Source organism: Chiroxiphia lanceolata, chromosome 5, assembly GCF_009829145.1.
Source record: "Chiroxiphia lanceolata isolate bChiLan1 chromosome 5, bChiLan1.pri, whole genome shotgun sequence".
Taxonomy (NCBI): Eukaryota; Metazoa; Chordata; class Aves; order Passeriformes; family Pipridae; genus Chiroxiphia; species Chiroxiphia lanceolata.
The window spans coordinates 60214257-60220256 of record NC_045641.1 but is presented as its reverse complement, the minus strand read 5'-3'; the positions used below and the strand labels follow the sequence as shown (position 1 = coordinate 60220256).

Here is a 6000-nt window from a genome sequence, read left to right as displayed (position 1 = left end):
GGGAAGTAAGCCTGCCTTCAGAAAATCATTTTGTCAGGGGAAAAGCAGATCCCAGCTAATTTCTGTGAATGCTCTGTTTTAACAGCAGATAGAACTCTTGCTGGCTTCACCTCCATCTTAGCGAGTGTTTTACCCCCATTTCCCCCTGCACAACGCGGGAATAGGCAGTGTCAAGGTTAAACCTGGTCGCAAGCTTTTGTTGAGGTGTCGTGCCTGCTTGCGAAGGCAAGGCACCTGCCAGGCATGCCCAGTCAGCCCTAGGAGCCGGCTCTCCCTGCGCTCGGGCTTTGGGAGGCTGGAGCACAAAGAGCGCTTGTTGCCCCAGTCCCCGGGAGTCTCCCAGTGCTACCACTAGCTGGGGAGGACTGGTTACCATGGAGGCTGCCATCTGTTCACTCCCTGCTGGAATGTGATTATCCTCGCTGGGTTGGGAACCAGCAAAAGCAGGGGAGCGTGTGCTGTCGGCAATTATCTGCAATGGAGTGCGTTAATGGAAGGCTGGAATTAGCTAGCTGGAGGAGCACATAAAAGGATTCTATCAAAACTATTAATGATTTCTAGCCAAGAGGAGTAAGCTTTTTGCAAGGTCAGTACTAAATTCATTCTTTATGTAGGCAATTTTTAATTGCTGTGGTGGCTTTATGATTTAAGGATGGCAGCACCACGGAAATAATGCTTATTGTTAAGAGGGTGTGTGGGGGGGACTGTGTTTTAAGGATCTTTGTTTGTCTGTTTCAGTTCGAGCAGTTTAATTTGGGGTTGTTAAAGTAGTAAGTCAGAACAATAACTGGCCGAACTGACACAAATGGAGCAATTCGTATCTCTTGTCTTTATGAAATGCTGTTTGCTGCCAAATATGTTTGATTCACAAGTCTTTTCACGCTAATTGCTTTTTGTCTGAGTGATATCTTTTTGGATGTGGTACGTGTTTGGTTTTCGTACTGGCATGAAGGGTGAGACGAGGGAGAAATGTTCAAACAGAGCTGGTGATACAATGGATGTTTAGGGTGTTTTATGCAGTTTGCTCAGAGGAAGCAGCGTAAGGGAAGCAGAATGCAGGAGCAGGTTTTCCACTCTTCGTTCCCACCCTCTGCCCCTCTTTCTAACTCACCAACTGACCAAACACTTCAGACTCTTTCTCTTAAAGAGCTTAATTGTATGGAGACTTGTCAGGAGTTTTCAGAATACTCTGCAAATATTATGACTGTTTCAACTGCAGGATTTCATTTAAAGGGGAAAATAAAATTAGAAGTATATGCTTGTAAGGTTTTTGTGTCCTACAAAAGACTTTTTTTGTTGTGTTTTAGGAGCTAGGAGTGTTATTTTTTTCATAATGAATGAATGATGAACATTTTAGCGCAATTCAAATGACTGACTTAAACGAGGAGGATTAAAATTTTGCACCCCATATAGACAAAATGTTACTTCAGCAGATGTTTTTAGTCACATATGGGCTTTCCTTTTTCAAATAAAGGTTTTATGCTGCATCCCTCTTGCCAGAACTGCCATTTTTATTTGGTGCAGGGGAGGACGCTACCAGAGGCTTTTAATTAAAACTGTGTCAGTTCTAATTCAACCTATTTGCCCTCTACTTTTATGCACTGAAAATGTCAGTATATTGGGAGTCTGGAAGGGAAGTTACTGAGAGAGTTAATAAGTCACGATTGCAACATATTTGCCTAGGATAAATTTTTAACCTACAAGATGCTTTCCAAGTCTTGGTGCCTCACAAAAGTGCGTGTGGGAGATTGAGGGGGTTTTTATTTCTTTGAGTACTTTAACTGTTTGTGATGTGTGAGCTTTTCTTGTGCTTGTGGGAGGCTGGTATATGTGCATGAAGTCCTTTCAGACTTTTATGCTACGCTTGCACGTTGGTGGAACTGGCTGAGCACTCTAAATGGAAGCTGTATCATCTTATAATTAAAAAAAAAAAACCAAACCAAAACCCACACCTTTTTTAAACCCCTTCTTTTCCCAGAATTTAGCTATTACATTGCCGTTTCAGTGGGTGATTTATGCAAAACTTGTTTTTAATGGGCTGCAGTGGACTTGTTCACACGTGCAAGTCACCGGTCTGGAATTGTGTTGTTAAAAAGAGTGCAGGGGGCAGATTGGCTTTTGTGCTTGGAAAGAGATTAGACTTTCACCCTTCAGATGCTACGCTGGACCTAACTGGAGGGAAGGGCAACCACCCCAAGGTTATGCTGGTGTGGGATGTGTTTCTGTCCCCTGGTGTCTTTCTAGGAAGGTTGCTGTTGCCCACAGGGTTCACTGTCGCTGTGTGTGTGAATGATAGTCTCATTGGCAAGTCTTCACAGACAGCAACAATCACATCGACATAAAGGTAAAGGCTTGTATATCCTTTCCAGAGGTGATTTTTCCTGATTGCTAACTGGTGGTGTGCTGAGAAGCTTGTTTTTCCACTGACTTTGCTAAACCTGTTTCAAGGATAAGTAGGGGACTTTGCATTCTGCATGCTCCAGCTCTTGTTATATTCTCTGACAAGCACTATGCAAATGTCCAAATAGTCTTCAGCAAACAGATTTTTTATTCTGTCTGGATTGGTCTGCATGTGTCTGTCAGTTACTTATTTTTTATTATTAAATTTTACTTTAGGTCACTAGGTCAGTGTTGATTTGTGGATGCAGGATTTAAAGGCTAGACACTCTTTAATCCATTTGTGCATCTGGCCTTTCATAGTCACATCCCATTTCCGTGTAACAGAGGAGTTGTTAAATGTCTGTTGGAAACTAATGATTTTTTTTTCTAAAGACTGTTTTTTTTTAATCTTTGGTAGATTATTACAAGTGGCTCTGATGTTTATGCTTAATGCAAACAAATGATTGTCGATGTAATCTGCTACATGATCTCTTGAAGGAGATTTATTCTAAAATACAGGCTTTGGGGACCAGCAGAGGTGATGGGTCATACTGAGTAGTGATTTGTTTTGAGTTTTTTTCAGAGCGTAAGCTACATTTAGGTACTTCATCTCACACACACAAAAAAGGGACGTTTTTAATAAACTCCCAACTAAACAGTGTCTAGAAATACAACCAAGTATGTAGTGGGCTCATAATAATCTTGTTTATAATGTCTTACATACTAAGCTTTCAGGACACTTGTCATTAAATGGTAAAATCCTGAGTCAATATATAGGAAGCTGGCTTGCGCATAAACGATCACAATTGTTTTCTTCAAACAGACAAGTCTTTCTGCTTTTCACTTGACACATGACTGTGGAATGCTGTTTGACATGACTTGGATTTATTTATACATTGTGTTTGGGCTGCTGCTTGGTGGAGGTTTTAAATGTGCTTGGATTTCAATACACTTTTTTTCCCTGCTGTTTACTCTCCTAGAGTGAACATTAAAACAAACAAACAAACAAGTCCAGGCTCCTTACTGTCTCCTTACAGCAGCATGGCTACTTAAAGGTTTCAGCCTGCAGCTCTCTCTGAAGGGCCAACTGTCTTAGAAAGTCCTGGTGCCTGTTTACAAACTGTTCTCTTTGCAGCTCCCATCAAATAATGGAGTTCTCCCGGCGCTGGATGTGGGAGGATAAACCTGCTGACACAGGCACTGCTGCTGTTGGTCTGTTCTCCGGGCCTTAGTCATGTAAAATTGCTGGTGCCTTTTATGCTTTGCATGGGCGGGGTCAAAATGCTGGCAGTAACACTTTTTTAATTGATGCTGCAAAGAGCTGTACCAGATTTTAGCAAACACCAAAATTGTTGAATTTGTTCTGAAGCAGATCACCATACTAAACTAGTGCAGTGAGACAATGAGTAAGTAAATGGGAGAGACTGGCAGTGTCCAGATTTATTATATGTCTGGGAATTGTGGTATGTTTTTTAGCCTTTTCAAGGGGGGATTGCATTTAGTACAGGAGTACTTTTGTCCTTCCTAGAAGTTCCGTGTTGTTGAGGTGCCTAACTGGAGAACCTGAAGACTCAGAGCTCTTCTGCAAATGATTTCAGAAAATATTCCTCCCAGGTAATTGTTATTCAAAGTTGGGAGAAGAACAGGGTGGGGAGAAATGGCTGCATGCCAGCAACAGAATATCTTGAAGAGGGATTATTTCTGACTTTTTTTTTCCCAGTTCATCCAGTTGCTATTACTATATAATTAGCTGTTCATTTTAAGTATAAAAATACTACTTGGACTGACAGAGACATGGGAATTGTTTACTTTTTGATTATTATCTCAGCAAAGTAAGTGCTTGAGTGCACTTGGGAATGTGGAGCTCAGGACTGGAAGGAGCCATTTGGTCACTGAGGGGTTTTTGTGGGGGCTTTTCCCTCAGTCACAGGTAACCATATAAGTTACACATCATTTAGATGTTCAGTAGGCTTTTCTTCTGGCACACTGCGAATTGCAGAGTGTTACTGGCTATGGAAGCAAACTTTAAGCAGAACTTTAAACTGTATTAAATGATGAAAAGCCAATATTACACTATGCTTCAGAAACTGTGCAAGAAAGATTGAAGTCATTGCCAGTGTCATGAGATTTCTGTTAGTAGTAGAAAACTTAAGCAGGCACTTTGAGACATTAATTCTACTAGCAGGAGGATGCTTTCTGGACTCAATAGCCACAGTCAGTCTCCAGTGCTTCAGAAAAATGGGAACCCAAAGCAGCCAGATTTTGAATCACAGGGAAGAACGGTCATCTAGTCCTGACAGATGGTGGTAGAAGTGCTTTTCCAGCAGCTGATCTTTGGAGGAACTTTCAGTGCAGTTTTTTTATACTTGTTCTTGACTATCTGTAGACATTTACTGACTTGTGTATGCTTCAGACTGTACTTTTAGCTGTGGTTTTCTCTCAGAAGCACTTTACCTTCATGAAGATGGTATGGATGCAACTAACCCTGGTAATTAAACAGTGCTGCAGCTTGTCTGTTCCACTTTTACTTGTGGTAACACTTACTAAAAAAAATTCCACCTTCGGCTGCCCAGTTATGTGGTGTTGTTATAGTTCTGAGTACCTGTTTTGTATTTGATAGCTAATATTGAAACAAAATATCATGAAAGCTTTTTCAGCAAAGGCTTGTGAACTGGGGATTCAGGCTGCAAAAGACTTGAATTACAGTCTCTTCTACAACCAAAGGTTTTGTTTTGTAGACATTGAGTAATGCCATGGGTGGTGTGGTGTATTCCCTGGAGTGGTGCCGAGCATATCTGCTGTTTGAGTAGTAGAGGGAAAATTAGCTCAAGAGCTTGTAATATTACTTGAAAGATCAAGTTGATTCTATAATGAGTTATTCCTGCAGGGCAAGACCTGAACTTCTCACTTGGAATTTTTCTTCCTAGTATCTCCTCCTCGTCCCAGCGTCCTTTGTGTGCTCCTACACCCCTGTCCCATTTTGTACACAAGTTAATATTTATTTTATATTTTTTATTCTCCTCCCTTTCTTAAGGATGTCACTGATGCTGAGGAAGATGAGTGAAAGCATGAAGTGGGGTTTTTTTTGTAATTCAAAATAGTTTTATGGCTTCCCATACCATGATTGCAGCAGTTACATTGAGACTAAGGTCTAATACCTAGAATAAATAATTTGATGCTCATTGTACTTGTGTTCAACACGGGTGAGTATTGGTCAGCTTCATAAAATATCAAAAGGGTTCATGGGTTAGATAAGATTACCTGCTGTCTTTCCCTAAATATCCTATGCCACTTTTCTTTACAGCTGAAGTAGTTCTCTGGCAGCTCTACGTGACAAGGCAGTTTCCAAGACTAATTTTGATGTCTACTCTTGTTCACGCCATTGCTTGGAGCCTTATGTTGCTGTTATGACTTGGCCACCCACCATAATGTAACTGGCAAGTGTTTTAGTCCCTTGGCTTGTCAAGATTTCTGTGTGTAAGTCAGTTTTAACTGTGGAAGCTGCTACAAACACTCTTAAAGATAGCTGCCATAAACCAAAATATAGTCGAAGGCCTAGGGGTGGAATTGGAGCGTTGCCTAAGAACCGGAACACAACAGTTAAAATCTAACACAATGAAA

General features: G+C 41.0%; 1 protein-coding gene across 2 annotated transcripts in view; it reads left to right on the top strand.

The window, feature by feature from the left end:
- The first annotated feature begins 244 nt into the window (after positions 1–244).
- The window catches only part of FGD4 (FYVE, RhoGEF and PH domain containing 4), a 66272-nt gene continuing 60516 nt past the window's right edge, over positions 245–6000 (top strand). The window contains exon 1 of one of the 2 annotated variants that reach the window (XM_032689237.1): positions 245–586. The gene's annotated coding sequence lies outside the window, so the exon portion shown is untranslated. Of the gene's footprint in view, positions 587–2323; positions 2345–6000 lie in introns of those variants that run through there. The other variant, XM_032689235.1, reaches the window with a different exon arrangement.